We start from the raw sequence: 22,958 nt of genomic DNA, 5'->3' as shown, positions 1-22,958 counted from the left end.
GGATTGTCAGAGACTGATTGCACACACTATTTAAGTCACACACTCACCCATTCAGTTTGCTGAGTCTTGTTTATCTTTAGATGACATTCCAACACGTTACTCCTGTCTAGTTGTCTTGTGTTTCAACCTAGCCTTGTATTCTTGTTCTCCCTGCCTGCTGCCTGCCTTTTTGACCTCTCACTTGTTACCGATTACAATTCTGGACTGCCTACACATACCCGTTTGCACCTGTATTGACCATTGCTTGCCTGACGAAGAGTAAACCTGCATTTGGATCTTACCCCAGTTATTTGTGTCATCCCGCATGGTTACAGGTCTGGTGCAATGCTAGCCCTTTAAATCTTAAAGTGAAAGTCGATGACGTCACGCAGAGTTTAACTGGTTAATTGATAGACCAATCACAATAGAAAGAACCATCTGACCAATCAGAGCACAGTTCAACAGTGATAACGGGCTCATTTTTATTGCATCTATATCCGCAGTCTCGGTTTTCATGTAGAAGTATGAACACCAGCTTCCATCATCATAGTGTATATACACAGCTATACTAATATTGCAATGCTGGCCCAGTTAATTAGACAGTCAAGACTAATTAAAAGTGGAGGTAGGTGTGTGTCGGCCCCTTTCAGTCATTGTCCTAACGTGAATGTGAACTGACAGCTGAAGGAAGGATAAAATGAAACACGCCTGACTGCGGCTGACGGTGCTGAAGATGGGAGGTGAGGAGCTCAGAGAAACATGCAGCGCCATTCATTATTCCAGCAGCACTTGTCCTAATGTTTTCTTCTGCAAAACTCGAGGAGAGCAGCCATTAGTCAGCATAATCTCCAAGAAATGCCCGTTTCGCTCCCTGTAACTGACAGCCTGAGTGATTAAAAGAGTCTCTCTGACTCTCCGGCTGAATATTTGGACACACTACATCCAACAGCGAGAATGAGAATGTCAGGAAAAAGTGAAAATGAAAACGCTATGATTATTTACTCATCCTCACATCGCTCGAAAACCCTGAAGCTATGTGATGGCTTTGTGTGAGAACAAAGGAGTTGAAGTTGTTATCTGAAATTTATCAAATCTGCGTTTGTCAACACTTTATAAAAAAATACCATTTGGTTAATGTCAGGGGGTCATTGCTTACTATGTATGTTGTTATTAAAGGAGTGCTGTTGCTAACTTTAATATGTATAAATACATCATTTAATTTAAAAGGACCTGAGAGCTGTCAATTTACAGTAATGCATTAATCTACTTAATTCGGTTTTTTTTTTGTTATTTTCATAAGTTTATGTCAAAATGATTAACTCAATTAACACACCCACCCTGACCCATATCAAAAACATTAGTGAAAATGACTAAATATGGAGTTACAGTCAATGTTTTTGCAAATAAACTCTTATATCTCATAACTCTCACGTGATGAAGACCTATACTATGGAGAGTTCATTTACAAATTTACATTTACTGTAGCTCCATTTGAAGTCATTTTCATATCATGTTTTTTTTACTACACTTGCAAAAAAAGATGGAAATGGCTATAACTGGAGCTTTTTAGTCGTTTTCTGAAATTGTGTTTTAATATTAAGTATGAAAAAGCAAAAAATAAAATGCCTTCTAAAAAAAAAATTAAAAAAATCTTTTTATCTGTTTTGCTAATAAACTCTGCATATCCTCCTGAGACCCATATATATTTTTTTCTGTTTTTTTCCTACATCCTTTGGGTTAAAAAAATAAATAAATAAAAAATTTCTAAAATTTTGCATTTTTACATTTAGTTTTTATTTTTAATTTTACAGCATGTCCACTGTAGTGGACCACAGGACAATTTTAGGTCAAAATGACCACCACTCAGACAACAAAACTGTACAGGATATGGCTATAAAGGGATATTAATCCAATATGAATGTAACAAAAACAAAACAAAAGCCATTCTTTCCTTTTGTATTGATATTCCTGAAACAGTTTAGTCTGAAAGAGAGCCGAACTCAAAAAAAAGAAGAGATGTTAATCCAAAACAAATTTAACATAAACGTGATTTAAAATTGATTGTCATTCTCTAATCGTCTCTAATTGTCTGATTGTCAGACTAAATCAGAGTCTCCATCACCTACTTTATAAAGAATCCTCTCTTCTTCAGTTCTGCCCCCTACAACACGCAGTCATTATTTACATTAAGATGGCCCTGTTGTTCACTATAGTGGACATTTAAAAAAGGATGATATTTTGAAACAAAAACAAGTTACCAGCTTTGAAAGCTAAATGCATAGTTCCTGACACTTTAATAAACAAATGTAAATGTCATAATAATAGCAAAAAAACATTTAAAAAGCTCAATTTTACATACCTCTCTCTTTCCCATAAAATGTGCTTTTTTTGTTTGTCGGCCATTTTGGATGCAGTGTAAGAAGTACAGGTAGTTCCTAGCATGCCAGCCAATCAAATGACATATCACTAGAAAGCCCAGGATGTCCTCTGAACAGTACAACAGTATTTGACAGAGTAGCTCGAAAAACTCAAAGCAAATTCATAAAAACGCAATGTCCACTGCAGAGGACGCAAGTCAATGGGCAGGGTCTCAGGAGGATATATTTAATACAGCACACTCTCGGAAAAAAAAAAGGTACACAATGGTACATATAATGTTCCTTAATGAACAGTTTTGTACCTTTGCAAAAGTTGTACCTTATAGCAGGGGTTCTCTGCTACCAAAACGAGTGAATATTGTTATTTATTTATTTTTTTTATTTATGAATGAGACCTGATAAGTCTGTAAATATACCAAAATATAAATTCACTTCATGTATCCCTCTTCATTATGTGCTTATCATATACACCTCTCACAAATCTATCTTTAGATAAATATATATATATTTTTAAAAGGATGCTATGCTATATGATATTATATTTGTACATATGCATTAGTTTAGACGAATCTAGCAAAACAACTAGAGATAAAGGTCCAAGAATTAGTACACCAATTACCATTAATATGTTGGGGAAAAATATTAAATAAAAAAAATAATAAAAAAGCAAGAAAAAAAATCTACAGAAACAAAAAAATATGTAGACTTTAAGTGATAATTTGCACTTTGTATTACTCTTTGCAATTTTTAGTTTGAATTTAAACGTATTATATTTCAACTTCTGAAGATTCTCTGTGACTGAAATGTTGTTTTAATAAATGTATATATTTAATAAATAAATCTGTGTTCACTGAAATGGATACAAAGTGCCCTGAACGTTTTCGATAATATTTTGATAAAATATTTGACTATTTGATGCTTTCCACAATTACCAGATTAATTATGACTTTAAATGTTTTTTGAAGGAAATTTCACATTTAATATGCAATTGATTTGCAGTTAAGTAGATTAATTAATCCCCATATTTTGTTAGTCATTAGATTAAAGTTGTAATTGCTTGTCAGACTAAAAACATGATAAATATTACATTTACATTACAGCATGTAAATAAATAAATTAGCCTCAGCAGCAAACTGAAATAAAACAAGTTTACAATGAACGACTTAAACTGAAATATCATCTAAAAATAGATTTAATAACTGACAAAACCACATAAACTGAAAACATTCTTGAATCTATAGTTATATTTAATAACTGTTATAATATTATTATTAAATATTTATAGATTTTATTTTTTTTTGAAAATTAATATTTTTTTTATCCTGACTGAATGAATAAGGCCAAAAATATTATATTTAAATAAAACTCAAAAGATTTTTTTAATATATATATATATATATATATATATATATATATATATATATATATATATATATATATATATAAGCTAATAGGCTAAGCTAAACTAAATCTTATGTTTTATATGCATTTATAAAAAGATTACTGTATATAATAGTAGGGATGCACGATATGTTTGTGGCCATATCGTTATCGGCCGATAAAGGCAATTTTTAAGATTATCGTTATCGATCCAATGTCGAAATTAGGCCGATATCTTTAAGCCGATAAATTAAGTAATTGTACAGAACTGCTTGCCTCACGCATGCGTGGGCGGATCTTGTTCAGACTTGTCCAGTGCACTGTAATGGAGCTCTCCTCACATTGTTTATTCCTTCAAAGTCTGTCATTTCTTCATGTGGTATTGCTGTACATTAATATCTCAGTAAGTAATTATATTTCTTATCATTGTAGATGTGTTTGATTGAGTGTCATTGTGTAATTTGATTTAAATCGCCTCAGGAAAAATATTAAATGTGTAAACATAACAGGGGAGATGCACACTTGCTAAACAACTTGTTGGGTTGTTTGAAATCTAATGTGATTGTTTGTTATTATCAACACGTTAATAAAATATATTTAACTTGCTTGTTAATAAAATCCAATTTTGCTATTTAACCTATTTTTTTATGCAACAGTAAAGTTGTATGTTAATTTGCTATGAACAAAAGGAAATAATTTATTTTTTGCACCTTGCAATTTTGAAATTATAGCTTTTTTTGCTTTGAGTATAGACTATTCATAGACAGTTCATAAGAGCAGTTCAATCTTTTATGAAGATTGCTGTATAAAAATATAACATTTTGAAATAATATCGGCCTATATATATCGGCTATCGGCCGCCAAGTCTAAAGAGTTATCAATATCGGCCAAAAAATCCATATCCGTGCATCCCTCTATGATAGTTTCCCCCAACATATAAAATTGGATGTACTAATTTATATGCAGTAAGTCATTATTTTCTCAGTGAAAAATGACCTGCAAAACAAGTCAAACATTTAATATAATGTACATTTTTGAGGCTGAAAAAATATGAAACTGCAGTGTACATTTAAGTAGCTGTGTCCAGATCAAGTCTGTGAGAAGAAAGCGGTCCCCTAAGCTTGGTTTCAGTCATTATAAAACAACCACGAGCCCTAAAGAGCTCGAGCCTGATCCCAGAGACCTCTTAAACCAGCGACCCTGCATATGCTCCACACACACGCAGTTTCATAAAGCTCAAAACATCTGATTTCACCTCAGAGTAAATCCAGTGCTCATTCCCATTTCCACAACCCCCTCGGAGCAATTCACAGTCCGAGAAGCATCTGTTGAGTTCACCCGAAAAAACTCCCCCAGCCGCCAACAAAGATGGAGGGTGCGCTTTAGGGCCTATCGCCATGCCAACCAGGGCTTTCCAAGGATAAGCTCAGCATCTGGACCGGTCTGTGATCAGTCATAAGCTTATATTGCTCTGAAGCCAACAATTCCCTCTGTTAGAGCAGCAGAAGTCTTAAAGCACAACAGCTCGCTCACTAAGGAACGGAAGTAATTACAGCTAAATAAGGCACTGCTATTATAAGAATGGGGTGATGAATCACTACAGAATTTTTCTTACTTTCTTTTTTAATCACGTAAAACTTGGATTTTTACCTGTGCATAATAATTCTATGTTAATTGCTGCCTATAGAAGAAGTTAACAAGTTTTATTTATAATGATGATATACTTTCTGTAAAAAAGGTTGTAATTTTAAGTGTTAAAATCTGTAAAATGCTACAGTATAAATGTGTAGTAACAATAAGTTTTGTAATACTGAACACCACCTGACAAAAGTCTTGTCATCTATTTAAAAAACAATAAATAATAACTTGACTTCTAGTTGATTATTTGGTATCAGAAAGGACTTATATGAAAAGCAAAGGCCTCTAGATTATGCTTATTTCGCTAAAATAAAATATGATCTTGCCTTGATTTTAATTATTTCATTAGGACAGTAAGGTCTGACTTTGCTCAGACAAAAGTCTCGTCACTTAACAGAAATAATGTTCAGTACAGAATATAAAGTCATGGTGCAGTGGAAAAGGAATTATTATTGTGTATGAATCCTACGAGCCTGGAGGACTGCATCCATACATCTATACAAAAGCTTATTAATAAAGTCATCTGGATTAGCAAAGAAAGCGTTCTTGCAGGACTCCCAGAGTTCATCAAGATTCTTTGGATTAATCTCTAACGCCTTCTCCATTTTACCCCAGATATGCTCAATAATATTCTGGTCTGGTGACTATGCTGGCCAATCCTGGAGCACCTTGACCTTCTTGCTTTCAGGAACTGTGATGTGGAGGCTGAAGTATGAGAAGCGCTATCCTGCTGAAGAATATGTCCCCTCCTGTGGTTTGTAATGTAAAGGGCAGCACAAGTGATACCTCAGGCTGTTGATGTTGCCATCCACTCTGCAAATCTTTCGCACGCCCCATACTGAATGTAACCCCAAACCATGATTTTTCCTTCACCAAACTTAATTTGTTTCTCTGACAATCTTAGATTCATGCGGGTTCCAATCGGTCTTCTGCAGTTTTTCTGATGATTGGGATGCAGTTGAACTGATGATTAATTGGAAAAATCTACCTTCTGCCACTTTTCCAAATGATCAAGAAGTCAAGTATTTTGTTGCTCTTACAACTAGGATCAACGATAAGACTTCTGTCAGATAGTTTATGGTGAAAAACCATAAATAAACATTTAGAGAACTCCTTGTAAAATGTTTAATATTTATGATTCTGTTGACTAATATACACAAAATGACATGTTTACATTATATTTTATATATACACAAATTCTTATACAACATATTGTTTCAAAAATACTAAATGCCATTAAAATCCCTGTGGTTCACTGCAAGTGTGAAATGAAGGTCACATAATAAAATTTATAACCACAAGTAAACAAAAAGAAAATACACCTGTTAACTGCAAAATACAGAATCTGTTAATTAATATTTTTTACAGCACAAGTGATTCGGTTCTTCACAAATATTATACCACAGTAAAAGTAAATGAATCAGCTATTTAAAAATCATTTGAATGAACGAGTCAATGAATGTCTCACCTCTGCCACCTATTGGTGGTTTTACTGTTTTTTGTTTTTGTTTGTTTGTTTGTTTGTTTACATCCAAGAGAGCCCTGACCCAGCCAAGCTACAAGCAAAAAATATATATATAGCATAAACCAGCTATAGCTAAATATTGTTCAATTATCATTATAAAACAAAAATCTAATAATAATAATAATACCACAATATTTTGGGCCAGTATTATACACCCCTATATACATCTCTATTTTCATAAACCGCGGCTTCTCAAAGAAAAGTGTAGCAATAGTCTGACATATGCCTGCCCACTCTTGCCCTGCATGTCTTCTTGCTTGCTTCAATTGTCATAACAGACAGAACAAAAACCAGAAGCCGTCAGTTTATGACATAATGCAAAGAAAACACGAAAGAGGAGGAGGATGAGAGGGAGCAGGAGAGAAGTAGGACTGCCAGCGAAGAGAAGAGCCGGGTGTATGTGCAGCCTTAATGGGAGAGTCAGGCTAGTGAGCCATGTCACATCAGAGAGAGAGATGGAGATGCAGGAGAACTGCACCTATGTGCTGCAAGCTGGAAAAGAGACAGCTGAGGATGAAGGACAACTTTTCTGTCGCATAAAGACAAGTGAACGATGAGCACACATGCTCAACTGTGAGTGTCCTGGATCAGGACGTCCAGTTTAGCAATCTTAGTGTTCATACATCAAAGCAGACTCTGGCTAGTTTTGCATGCTTTCTGGAAATCTGAAACACACTCACAAAATGTCAATACTAATTTTTGTCCAAATTGAGATCACATGTTATTATTCTGTATCAATTTAGTTAAATTATGATTTAAGTTTAATTTTTGAAAACCAAAAAATAAGTACCCTGGGCTACGTCTTCTTGCAGTTTGTGTTTTCACCAATCCACTAGAGAGCGCTGTGTATATTTTTGGAATACGAATTTCAAATACATTACTGGGGCACATTTTCACATATGTGTCCTTTCTTGTAAATCCACCAGAGGCCACTGTGTACATTTCTACTGATCTAAACATCGTTCCCATGCATAATATATCAGCTTGATATAGACTGACCCACAAATTGCCTTCCCTAAACCCAACCGATAGCATTTTGAAAGGCAAAATAAAAAGGAAAACCTATCACAGCCATTTGATTACCGTACCATTTTACCGTCCTTCCAACAAAAAACCTCAAATCTGACGCAGTTCACAGTGAGCTATCCAACAATCCAGTCCAGTAGCAAAAGCCATCCATATGGAGGTAAACAGTTAGCAGTACCACACCATAGCAGGGTTGGGGCGATTGACGATGTCATCGTCCACGCCGATTTCCAACAGACAACACGATGCTGAGCCAACATCGCTGATGCTCCGATTTGAGCTGGTTTCAGAATTCTTTAATTTTCTTCTTCAGTTGTTTTATTTTTACAAAGAGTTTTATTTAACTTGTTTGTTAATTAAATCCAGTTTTGGTATTTAGCCTATTATTTTTAGGCAACAAAGTTGCAAACTAATTTGCTCTGAGAGGTGGCTGTGTCCTCACCTGCAGCTCGCGCTTCAACTTCTGCTGCTGAGACACAGAGAGAGAGAGAGAGAAAGAGAGAGAGCGCAAGAGCGAAATCGAAATCATTCATTTTTGTCCGAAAGTGTCGGTCAGGTGATGTTGATGTGAACAGCTGAAGCTGTCATATTATTTGTAGTTAATTTATTATTAATGACAGTGTTTAAAAAAAAATACTATTCATTTTATTCAATAATGCACTTAAAACATGCAATAGATCTACATTAATGCGAAACGAGCTATATATCGCCTTTAAAATCGTTATAGGTTTCAGCTCACACAAACACACACACACACACACACACACACACACAGCCACACACAGACACACACAGCCACATGCTCTCCCAGAGCTCCAGAGACAGAGAGCACTGCACGTCTTTATCAAGGTTTGTGGGACTCATAATGCCCGCAAACGAGTGATAATCTCCTGGAAATTGTGCGTCTTCCTCCTGGTCCTCAATTAAGTCACGCACCCTTCTCACCCCCGGATCCGGATTCAGACATGTCGCACACAGTCTATCAACACTTGTACTTACAGTCAAATATTTTTTTTAAATAGTCAAAATACTAGAGTCCCTTATGGATTACATGATTTACACAGTGGGAATAGGTTGTTTACATTTCATTGATTATCTTAAAGTCACTTTTTTATATTGTATGGAAGCTCATTTACATCACAAAAAAAAAGAAAATTGTTTCCTTTTTCTCAGAATGCTGGCTTTTTTTCATAGCTGAGTTCAAATATCGCAATATTGACTTTATAACTTACAATTTGGATCTCACAATTCTATGAAATAAAGTCTGTATCATGCAATTCTGGGCAAAAAAGTCACAATAACTGTTTCAAGAGTTCACACTTAGCTAATGATTGATTATTAAGTGTGTTTGTCATGCTGTCCCGGGAAAGATCTTCAAGCCAGGGATTCCCTCCCATTTGCAAGGTGAGAGGGGAGTTTATTTATGGCTAATGGCAAATTAGGGATTGCTATGGAGACCCATACAAGCACAGAGAGAACATGTAAACTCTACACAAAAAAAGTCGACTGGCCTAGTAAGGACTTGAACCAGTGACATACTTGCTGTGAAGCAACAGTGCTAAACCACTGGGCCGTCATGCCGCCCTTTTAAATAAAGGGAAGAGGAATAGGGGTGGAAGAGGGAATTCTTCAATACAAAAAAGACTGAGGTAAGAAACACAGGTTATTTATAGTTAGAGTTAAGAATCGATTGGTGAATCATGTGTTAGCTAATGCAGGACCAGACGTGGTCAATCATAAGCATGTGATCCTCTCGAAATTATTTTATAAATGAACTCCACCAATTTTTTTTTTATTTTTTATTCAGTGACAGCAATAGGTTGTACTACTTAAATATTTATATTAACACTTTTATGTTCTACATTTACTGTAATTTCAACATCTATACTGTGTAAATAAATGTAAAACCTCAAAGTTTGTAGTCAGTACAGTTTAATACAGCAAAATGTTCATTAGAGTTTTCTTTAGATATTCTTAAAGTTATCCTTAAACATATTAAGCGGCAAAAATATTTTCAACATTGATATAATAGATGCGGATGTCTCCATTTATGAATGAGGATGATACATGTGTTTCTGAGATTGTAATTTGGGATGCATGACAGTTAATTTGTGGCTGCAGTGTTAAAGAGAACTTTATGTATTATCAGACTGCACTGACACCAAAACCTTTTACTATAGTGTATGAAAACAATGTGACTTAAATAACAGAAGCTCCATATTTAATAACCATTGCTAACATGATTCATAAATACTGTAAATAATTCTTACTCATCATGATGTCAATGAATGATCCTTTTAAAACATTTGTATTTTTGTTTTAACAATGTTGCAATAAAAATATGTAGTGTTTTCATAGAATTTTAAATGTTTGCCTTACTGCCAAGATGCTCAATCTCACGGTAGACATCAAATCTAATCTAAGCTAATCAAATCTGGTTTAAATTCCAGTGAAAATAGCAATGTTCTACAGAAAGCACATCATAAAGATAATGCTTCATAAAGTTCTCTTAACCACTGCAGCCACAAATGAGCTGTCATGCATCCCAAACACAATCGCAGAAACATATGTATCATCCTCTATCATAAGCAAAGGCATCATATAAAGTCTGGAAACCACCACATAGATTAAATTCCACCACAGTAAGTTTTATATCAACCTCCTCAGAGAAAACAGCCCTGATTTTCCATCTACAGTATGAATCACTGCCAAGCAAGAGAGATCAAGAGACAGTTCATTCAAAAAGCATGTATCTGCGACTGGGATGGCTAAATACAGCTTCGCAGGCCATTATTTCACGAATCATTAAAGCATCATTAACTTGGATTCCTGTTTACGACGATGTGTTTCCTAGATAATTCTGCTCTCTGGAGAAGACAGGTACAGGTAATGTCCTATTGGTCTCTCTGATATTAGTTTCTGCTATTTTAATGAGTTTTGCACAGATCACATTTCCGAGCCGGCGATATCAATGTATGCCAAAATCATTTAAATCAAACATGCCACAAAGTCAGCATTTCATTACGGGGAAAATGCAGAGAGAAAATCCACACAGACACATGAATGAATAGCCAGGCCAAAAGTAATCAGCAAATGTCTGTACGTGTCTGTGTCGTGTGTGTGTGTGTGTGTCTACATTTGTGACTTCTCCTGCTCGTTCTTCCAGCATTTAATTATCATTCATAAATCAGCTTCTTTGGTGAGGGACAAACATTCAGAAAGGGCGTCTTCATAGTGCATCTCTGAATACTTGAAGTAAACAACAAAAGAAAAAGATGAACTCGGAGCTGAACTTTTTTTGTGTGTGTTTGTGTGTGTTCATTATCTGTGTTAACAACTCGGTAACATCGTATGTTAAAATATCCCAAGCTCTAGTGAGTTGCAGGCTAACAGGCTTTTTGTAGAATCGCAGACGCTTGTTATTAATCTTTCTCTCCCCCTTCTCTTTCTCTCTCTCATGGCTGGTTAATGGCCCTTGTCCTCTGTTTGATTAGTTCATCTCTCTGCCCTTTAAATAAGAATTCACCCAGTTCAGGCTCTGGCAGGCCCAGTCAAGCTGGATATATAAATATATATGCATGTGTGTGTTCTATACGTTGAATAAATGGAGTAGTTAACAGAGAAAAGACAATTTTGTCAATGTTTATTTATCAAATTCATCCAAAAACTGACTTTATTTTCATTGATTCATTTTCTTTTTGGCTTAGACCCTTTATTAATCAAGGGTCCCCACAGAAGAATGAACCGCCAACTTATCCAGCATATGTTTTACACAGTGGATGCCCTTCCACACACACACTACGGACAATTTAGCTTACCCAATTCACCTATAGCGCTAGACTTTGGACTGTGGGGGAAACCGGAGTACCCGGAGGTAACCCACGCGAATGCAGGGAGAACATGCAAACTCCACACAGAAATGCCAACTGACCCAGCCGAGGCTCGAACCAGCGATCTTCTTGCTGTGAGGCAACAGCACATACGGTTTGCACCCCGGCGTATGGTCTAACAGGGTTGAGCTTATTGGTTACAGGTGTGTTTTGAGTATAACGTGCATTAAACAAATCAGAATCTCATCTCCCATTCACTTTAAGAGTCAGTTGCATGCGCCAGGGCACACTTGCAATTTCATGGCGGATTTAGAAAAAACTAAATGCTTCACTAGCAAGAAAACAGTTAAACAGACCTTCTGCAGTGTGAGAATAAAGAATGAGCCTCCTCCATTCAGCCTGTTAACGTTCTCTTTAATGTACATTTACTCCTTTACTTTACTCCTTTACTTTCGCGGATAAGGAAACAGTGTTGTACGCACTCCACTGAAGACATCCATTAGCCTACATATTTAATTTCGTTTGTTAAGCACAGATTATATGATAAGATTATATGCATATTTATTTCAAAACTATTTCTAAATTCAGTTCTAATTTCCAGCAAAGGAATAAATGAACAATAACAATAACGAAGTGTGCTCAAAAAAAAAAAATGTATTAGTTATATCCAAACAAACATCCTATTCTTATGCCCCACATGGTGATATGGAGCATACATCTCCAAAACCCGACAGATAGACAAATCGAAACTTGTCTTTATTAAAATCAAATATAAATATGCATATAATCTATGTAGAAAATAATAATTTTTGTAATATTTTAATGCTTTATTTTTTCGTATGTTAAGATATTTGAGTATTGCTGTACATTCTGTGTATGTCTTTAAGTGTTTTAACTAGCATAGTCGCATAACTAACGTGCTAACGTGAATTTAGACCAGCTTTTACTTGGTCAACGGCACAGTCTATTTCAGTTTTTTAGAATAGCAACGCGCCAACAATGCGCCTTAACACACCTCCTTTATAGACTGGAACACCCATGAGTTCACAAAGTGGCACAAATGGATTTGCTATTTAAACAACATGGCTCAAAATGTGAAAATTAGGGTTGGGCTGGTCTGAAAATAGCAACAAATTGCCCCAAACACATCTTGCGCCTTACTGTGTGGGATGTATGTTAGGGCCCATAATTTTAGATTGATTTAAATGATTTTGCTAGACAGTGCATCTGCATAAAAATGTTATAAACTAAATCGTAAATAGAAAATTTACTCAATATTTAATAACCTAATGCTCAACCTTTATGAGTTTGTTTTTTCTATTGAAGACAAAAAAAGAAATTTTGAAAAAAGCTGAAGACATGTAACCACTGACTTCCATAGTAGGAAAAGCAAATGAAGAATGAAAATCACAAAGGTTTGAAACAAGTACAGGGTGGTTAAAATTGTGACAATTATCATTTTAGAGTTAACTACCCCATTTAATAACCTCAAAAATGTATTTAAAAATGTATATATTATTACTAGGGCTGCATGATTTTAAAAAAGAATGACATTGCAATGTTTTGTTTTTCTCCACTTACATTGCGAAATGAATACAAATTTCACCTGATTAATTAAATAACTTTACTTGGAAAGAATGTATGATTTTAGATTGATTGAAATGATCTTGTAGAAGTGTGCATCTGCATAAAATATAATAAACTAAATCACAAGCATAGATAAAAACATTTGAAAAAGACAATGTGTACATAAATGTATGGTTTTTTGGGGACTAATACAGATGCAAAAATGTAATAATTAAATGTAATACCAAAACAAAAAAAAACTAAAAATGTATAGTCTTCATTGTATAACAGATATTAATGTTTGTTTACGTATTTATTGAAAGTTACAAACTTACAAAAAGCTACCATAAACCTACAGAATACACAGTTACAGGCCCTGAAAACACATGCAAAATAATAAACTTTGAGACTGTTAAGGTTCAAATTTGCAGTGAGTCTACAATTGACAAGCATTGCAGACCCTGGGATGTGACTAATGGAGTTCAGTACGATCAATTCTAGATAAAAATTCTAAAATAATATATTGTGCAGCCTTAGTTATTGCCAAAATGGTACATTTTAACTCTCTTTTAAAATGGTGTATCAGTAACAGCCTTTTTGCCTTTGTAATGAAAAACAGCACTATGAAAGTCTGCATATCGCTTTATTGAAGTAAAGAATGTGATTTTGAAATTCTGACCGATGCCAAGTCAATAATTGGTGTTCTTCAAGGTTATAAAGGTATGTGAATACCCGTTTGCATGAATGGGTTATTTCAATGAGAAAAGAAAAATCATCATTCATTTAAGAAACACCTGGGCTGCTTTTCTTTTGCAATGGAAATAAAAAGTCAGAGAAAAAAGGTCAAAAAGCTGTCCCAGGGTGAAAGCTTTTCAAAACTGACACTTTTGAACATTATTTATGGCTAAATGGTATATATTAGTACCTTAAAAGGGCATATTAGTAGCTAAATGACACATTTTAGCACATTTTAAATATGTGGCTTTTGTATATTTTTTCTGATAATGCAGGGTATAACAGGTTCCAAAAATTTTTAATTGTTTTGAAAGTATATCTTACATATCCCTACTGTTTTATTGAAAGTACACTACCTGACTAGAGTCTTGTGGCCTATCCAAGTTTTAGGAACAACAAATAATAACTTGATATCTAGTTTATCATTTGATATCAGAAGTGGCTAATATGACAGGCAAATGCCTCTAGATTACACTTATTTTACCAAAATAAATATGATCATGCCTTTTAATTTGTTAAATTTTAATGATATAATTAGTACAGTAAGGTCTGGTATAGGGATGGTATAGATCGAGGATGAAACTGAAGAGTGTGGGGTGGGGGGAGATTGCGGATGAAAGTGAAGAACGGGGGCGGGCCCTTGATAATGTCTCTGGGGTCCCCCTAATTGTATGGGCCCTTACAATCGTCCTACCTCCCCTTTTAGTGCTTAATCCTATTCTGTACACACTTAGTTTAGTAATACGTGGAGTGACAACAACTGTATTTTCAATTAAACAACAATTATTATTATTTTATTAAATAAATGCATGCAGTGAACAAACATGATATGCAATGTGAACAGAACTTGACCGAACAACTAAATATTCATGATATATGTCAGCATGTTTCAGAGTTGTTTCTCTCTTCTGTAAATATGGAGTAGGAAATCACAGAAAAAGATGAGTAAGTCTGTTGTCAGATCTTGATAGACAAAAAAAGGCTTAATACGACTGATCTAAAATAAATTTAAATCAAAAAGCTTTATGTTTAGAAATAAGCTACATACCTGACCCTGCCTAATCAGTAAACTCTGAATACAAATACTTTGGCCATCACATGATATTTTATGATATCCCAAATGCACTTGTTATAATACAACTGCATATAATTAGTGGACATGACAACACTTAAATTGCATGCTCTGCAAAGCCTTCCACACAAACAAAACATGCACCTCTATCATTCATTCATTTAGGGAAAATATGCAAACTCCACACGGAAACGCCAACTGACCCGAGATTCGAACCAGCGACCTTCTTGCTGTGAGGAGAATGTGCTACCCACTGCACCACTGCATCACCCCATGCACCTCTGTCGATTATGGGAAAATAAGTAATCATAACTTTAGTCTTTATTCACTGTAATATTACTTTGATCAGAAATACTGGACAGCAGATGCTTGCAAAACAGTATAAGGTTGCCACACCATTAGCAATCATCAAAAGACATACTGAATTTCGTGTCTGCAGGGAATGATCTTTTAGGGAATTCACTTCAGAAATATTACAGTGTGAAGCTCAAGAAATACTACTCTTAAAGGTCTCTTATATCTATAGTGGAAATACGTTTCTTTATTCTATCTTTTGAAAGTTGTTTTCAAAAAGCTAAACATTCACAGTTGTTTGGGGTGAACAAAAAATCATGATTTGGGGTGGGGGCGTGCGAGAAATCTGCAGAATGGATGGCAACATCATCAGCCTATAAGGTATCTAGACATTTGTGTTGCTTATTACATTACAAACCACAGGAGATGGCAAATTCTTCAGTGGGATAGCACTTCTTTTCATACTCCAGCCTCCACATCAAAGTTTCTGAAAGCAAAAAAGGTCAAGGTGCTCCAGGATTGGCCAGCCCCGCCACCAGACATGAAATTTATTGAGCATGTCTGGGGTAAGATGAAGGATGAGGCATTTAAGATGAATCCAAAGAATCTTGATGAATTCTGCGAGAACGCTTTCTTTGCCATTCCAGATGACTTCATTAATAAGTAATTTGAGTCATTGCAGAGATGTATGGATGCAGTCCTCCAGGCTCATAGGATTCATACACAATAATAATTATTTTTCCACTGCACCATGACTTTATATTCTATACTGGACATTATTTATGTTAAGTGACAAGACTTTTGTCTATTTCTGTTAAGTGACAAGACTTTTGTCAAAGCAAAGTCAGATGTTACTGTCCTAAAGAAGTAATTAAAAATCAAGGCATAATCATATTGTATTTTGGTAAAATAAGCATAATCTAGAGGCATTTGCCTTTCATATAAGCCACCTCTGATAACAATTAATCAACTTGAAGTCAAGTTATTATTTGTTGATCCTAAAACTTGGACTGCCGACAACACTTTTTTTTGTCAGGTATATATATATATATATATATATATATATATATATATATATATATATATATATATGTTTTTTTTTCCATTATTTAAAAACTAGCATACAAGTCTTAAAGAGATCTGTGAAAATCTGTGATAATTTCCTCACCATTTAACTTGTTCAAAACCTGTTTGAGTTTATTCCTTCTGTTGATCACAAAAAATGTGTTAAAAAGAGCTGGTAACCATTAACTGTCATGGTATTTATTTTTACTAGAAGTCAATGATTACAGGTTTCCAGCTTTGTTCAAAATATCTTATTTTGTGTTCAACAGAATAAACAAACTCAAACATATTTAGAATCATTTGAGGGTGAGTAAACAGTGAGTACATTTTCATTTTTTGGGTCAACTATGCCTTTAAAAAGAAAATGAGTCATATAGACATTAGTAGTACATCATAGTCACATTCACTTTTATTATATGGAAAAGAGCAGCATGAACATCCTGCCTTGCATCTCATTTTTGTGGTCTGCCTTTTTTTCATTGGGATTTTCACTGTTCCTTTGAAGCACTGACAATGTGAACAAATTCATAAGAGGACGCAGGATGCATGAATTTACTGTAATTACATGCTATTCGAATGCTTTGGCGAGCGTTTGAGCATCAGTGTGCCAGAGAGCAAACGTTGGGCTCGCTGGCACCCTACAACACGTGATTCTGTGTGAAAAGAACAACACGGGCTCTCATTTTCCTAATGGAGTGAGGTGCACCTCGCATTTTAAAAATGCAAAAATCATAATGCATTATAAATGAAAGTGTTTCATCTTTATAGTTAGCTAATTAGGACGCATTACTCAAAGTAATGGAACCACAGATGGAATAATATCTGCTGCTGAAAAATGTATGCGAGTGAAGGTGTGGTCTCGGATAATAATTCATGTTAGAGTACAACAAACCTTGAAACGTGAAGGAAGTGAAGTCTCAGACAAATCATCATGACCCTTTTATATCCCACAGACTTGTGTCATTGCAGACAAAGGAGCTGCATCACAGGGTGGATCTTTTGAATAACACTGTTCACAAATCAATTTCAATTTCATCCCCAGCTTGACGAGGTGAGATGCATATCGATCATGTTAGACAAACATGATTCTTTCAGTGGCAGAAACACACACACACACTTACACAATGCACCATTAAGATACAAATGTCTGCTCTGCAGAGAACTGAGAAAATTATGCTGATACAAATGTAACGCTGTGCCTCAAAGCGACTCCAGGCTCAGGACACAAAGGTTTGCATGCAGTGCCATCTAATGCTCATTGTTCAGAACGCAGTATACAGACATACTGCAGACATATTGGGGGCTAAGTGTTTCTTTACAAAAAAAAAAAAAAACATTTTAATCAGTAAGAAACCACACAGATTTGAGCCCCTGGACACAATTACTTATTCTTGCACCAACATGTGTGTGAACAAAAAATAAAGAGACAGAAAAAAAGAAAAGGCTTCTGTACCTCACTGTGCTATGGGTCTATAGCAGGGGTTTCCAAACTTTTCAGCCTGCGACCCCCAAAATTACAATGCCAGTGACTCATGACCCCCAATATCCTCTGAGTTGGTTATAAATATAAAAACCTTACACACCCGTGCACATATACCAATAGGCCCATGTCTATTCATCATTTAATTTTAAAGAACGCCACTAGTACGTGTCAAAAAGGTGTCCGAAAGTTTAATCTAGTGCCTTAAAATCAATGTGCCTTTAATATTACATAATCACTCCAGGGATCGCAAAAAAATGGAGAGGCTGATGGCTTTTTATTTGCATGTTGTTGTTTTTTTTTAATGTAACTAGTGACTACATTTTTTTTTTTCATTTTGTAGGTAAAGGTTAAAATATGGTCATTTTAATAGTTTAATAAAATGAATTAGATTTTTGGAAATTACCAAGCAAACCCCTGTAATTGTCTCGTGACCCCCCGGGGAACCACTGATCTATAGGAAAGCTCAGTCATGATTATATTATGCAACCAAATTCTCAAACACAAAACTATAAATGTTCTTAAAATCATTGTTTCTCAACTGGAGAGTCGCATTTTCAGTGGGTCTCAGAGTGTGTAGTTAAAAAAAACAACAAATGTTTAATGTTTAACTTGATTTGACTTTTATTTTGAAATGCGTGAATGACAACCCTACCGTTTGACATGTGAAATTTCATTTAATAATAGCAACAAATATGTCGAAGCGCAAGTACGACCCTGAATATGTAAAGTATGGATTTACATATATTGACGACAAAAAATACTTAAAACCTCAGTGTGTCATAAGTAGCGAGATGCTCTCACAAGAGAGCACAAAACCTTCTAAATTAAAATGACATTTAGAAACCAGACAACATGTTTTATTAACAGTTCAGTTTAGTTCATGATAACTGAACCTTTCCTAACCCTAACAACTGTTTACAGTATTTGTCTTTTTTACTTTGTAATATTTTTATAATGTGATACATTTTGTTAAATGATAGCAATAAAATATAGTTTATTTGTAAGTCTTTGTGATTTTCTTATGATTTATCTGTCACTACTTGTGTATGTTAACAAATAAGTACAAATTAATTATAATTCCTAAAATTGTATTATAGTTCCTAAAAATTTGGGTTGCGGCATGATGACCATGTAAAATTGTGAATCCCATGGCCAAACCAGTTGAGAAACCCTGCTTTAAATGTTGCTCCCTATAGTGCAGTTATTTGAATTAAAGTGAATGCTGCTACTATCCCAACCTTAGGGTGCTTTCACACCTAGACTTTTGTTTCTGAACCTGTGTCTCGTTTGCCCAGTTAGCGCGGTTTGTTTGGCATATTTGAATCCAGCAATCGTGCTCGTATCTGAGACAAATCAATCAGTCCGAGATCGCCTGAATAAGGTGGTCTCAGCTCGATTAAAACAAACTCTGGAGCAGATCGATTGTAGTGAGAAAGCAAAACGATCTGAGCCCGCCTATATCACTGTGAATTATGGATATGTAATAGGCATTTATGGCTTTATGAAGTGAAAATTATGAGTATGGCAGGATGTCATACCTACAGATAAATGTGCGTTTCATGTTAAATATGAAAATGAAAGCATGCTAAACTATTACCGAGAGCTGTTTATCTGTTAGGAACATTGACCGAACCGCAGTCTAGCCAAGGGCTCTGTATAAGAGAATCTTCCCTCTGATTTATATCTGGTGACGACAGCATAAATTAAAATAAGGACGCATGACCACTGAGCGAGACTCTGGTAAATAAACCGTGAAACTCTGACCAATGTAAGGAAAGTTGACTCACACCTGACTTGTTTTAGCTCTTTTGGTCTAATTAGATATGTTGCCGTCTGAAAGCGAACTGCACCAAGAACAAAGAGCAACAATGAACCAATTTGAATCCTTGTTTCGGAACAAATGAATCGATTCACTAGTATGAAAGCATCCTTAGTTTAACAAAAAAATGTAAAAAAAATATTGGACCAGGACTAATCTCTGCTGAAAAAATGAATTAATAAATAACTTCTGTGAAGTACTGTGGGTTTCAAACCTTGTTTATCTATATTTTTCTGGTCAGGACCAATATATGAGCAGAACCTGCTTAAACCAGCATCAAAACATACCCTGCCAGCAAAGGAAAAGCAAGTTCCGATAAATGACCAGCAAATTGGAGAACATTACAACATTTAAATCATTGTATATTATTTATAAACAAACTGTAAAAATGTTTGCTATAAAGACAAGGAGCTATCATTATTGGAGCTGTATTGAACTACATAAATTACTAGCATTTGACAATTTCTTAGTTAATGCTGATGTGTGTTTAATGTACAAAATATTTAATGATCTTACACCACTACCTCTCAAACAATTTGTGACTGTCTGCAAGGACAAAATAAGACAGAATAGGTCATCAGTTAGAGGTGACTGTTTTTGGACAATCGTTTTTTTTTCAGTCAGAGCAGCAGAAAGATAAAAAATAAAATACCAGGAAATATCAGAGAGAGAACCACTGTAATGTTTTTAAACTGTCCTTAAAGTTTGGCTTAAAGAAAATCAAATATGCCACCACTGGTTTTATTTTATTGACTGTGATGTATTGTACTGTAACAATGTAACATATTGTACTATTTTTTTATATACATTATTAAACTTGTTACTTCATGCCTAAGGACTACAGATGTAAATTGGCTTCATACAGTAGCTAACTCTGGCAGAACATGGCATGTTGTACGTTGTCCTTGAATAAATAAATAAAATAAAATAAAAAAGTAAGACTTTAAACAATCAAACCAACATCAAATCCTACCTTACCAGCATATGTTGTTTTGTTTTTTTCAGCAGATGAACTTTGGTACAGTTTGACTAAAATATGAACACAACATGGACCAACGATTTCAACACAAAGTAAAATCTGAACATGATGTCACAAGACGTGATCAAAAAAAGAACACAATGTTACCCCATTTTTTTTTTTTTTTTCAATGTCGTATTTCCATCTCCTGTTTGTAATAAAATTATTCCTGGTTCCTATTTGACCTCTTTACACGTTTTATAATGTTTTCGCGAACTGCTAAAAATACCATTACATGTTGCATAAGGAGCTCATATAGCTCAACATAGTATATTTGTTTGGAAGTAAATTTGGTAAAAAATAATAATAATAATAATAAAAAAACATAAGAAAAGTGCAGTTCATGATTTTATGATTTTTATTTCCACCATAAAAAGGATAATAATCATTCATTAATAATAATCAAAATATAATAAAATAATCAATAATTGTCTTTCTTTCCTGATACGAAAAAAAAGTAAAAATAAGAGTACCAAACTACAACCTAATTTAAAGATTCAAATTGGTTTAATCGATTCACTGAAAAATAATAATTACAAATTATCACAGAATCGAGCAACTCCTGTCCGACAGTTAACAAAAAACACATATGTTTAGATTAAGTTTGTTTTACATTGGCACATTCGTTCAGTGACAGTTTCATACATTGTTTACTTTGAATATTCAGACTGAAATCACATGTAAGTAGGACTTCAAAACAATATTAGCACTATTTAATTGTCTGTGAACATTGTTGTACTTGGTTGTTGGCTGCTAATATGATTCCACTATTTAGAATATGCAATTTATACTTTTCTGAGAATATATTAATAATGAGAAAGACTGAATGTGCGAATATAAAACCAATTTTAGCTAAGTGTTTAGATTGTAGGCTATAAGTAGAATATAGCCCACATCAACTACTGATTTGTATGGCCTATAACAGTAAGTCCTATTTACTGTATTTAAAATAACTAAATTAATAAAAATAAAGAGCAAAAATTGAAGCAGATGCCCTTGTTTACTCATACCGAAGCAAAGATCCCAGCGGAGAGAGAATAATGAGCATCTTACCAGTACAGTTGTCCAGCATGTGTCAATCACTGAGACATTTGTCAACTCTCTCGACGAGTAAGGTCTACTGCAAAATGTCGATTGTAAACTTAAATCTTGCTTCGAATCAGTACTGTTAAAACTTTGCAAAGTGACGTGAAACAGTGTGCATGAGCTACGTTTATACTATAGACAATGCCGCTTTACTGCATTTTAAGGGGAAAAACAAAACAAACAAGTACTTTCTTAACCATCACAGTGAGTTAGTTCATCGTACATAAAAAAAACATCACAGTGAGTGCATCGTGTTTTCAAACGCGTGAGGAAAAACACATCGTTATTGTATTTATTCGAAGAACCACAAGGTGGAGCACTTCCCCTTCTTGCTGAAAACATCAAATTGTGTTTCCATGTAGAAACATCGTCTTTTGTCAAATAGTGTAATTAATCGATTATGAATATGACAAAATTATTTGACTCAAATAGAATAAAGAGAACCAAATACCCCAATAACAAAATATTTTTTTCTTTACACACACAACACACAAACAACATACATGCATACAGACAAATATATTGATTAAATAAATTACTTATATATATACTTATACTTTATATATATATATATATATATATATATATATATATATATATATATATATATATATATATATATATATATATATGTAACATGTTACAATTTACTCTAAATCTACATGAAAATATCTCAACAATTAAACAAACAAACAAAAGGTTACTTAAAATTAGAAATGATGTAATGTAATGTGCATTTATATAGCACATTTATCATATTTAAAATCAGTTGAAACAACACAAGTCTTACTTTTTTTTTTTGGGGGGGGGGGGGGGGGGGGGTTAATTTTTTATGTCAATCTACTTAAATTAGTAAAAATGCTAAAGTTAAAGAGCCCATATTATGGGTTTTTGAAAATTCCCCTCCATGTAGTGTGTAACACAGCTCTAAGTGAAGTGAAGTATCCAGCTAAGGCTTAAATCTGTAAGAATACAGTGTTTAAAACTGTTGATTCATCTATAAAAGAGTCGAATCATAGTGCTTCAAACGAGTCGCCTTGATACCGACTCATTAGGTGTTTCGC

This window comes from Danio rerio, chromosome 12 (assembly GCF_052040795.2).
Source record: "Danio rerio strain M-AB ecotype USA chromosome 12, GRCz13ab, whole genome shotgun sequence".
Classification (NCBI taxonomy): Eukaryota; Metazoa; Chordata; class Actinopteri; order Cypriniformes; family Danionidae; genus Danio; species Danio rerio.
Note: the sequence above shows the minus strand (reverse complement) of the source record.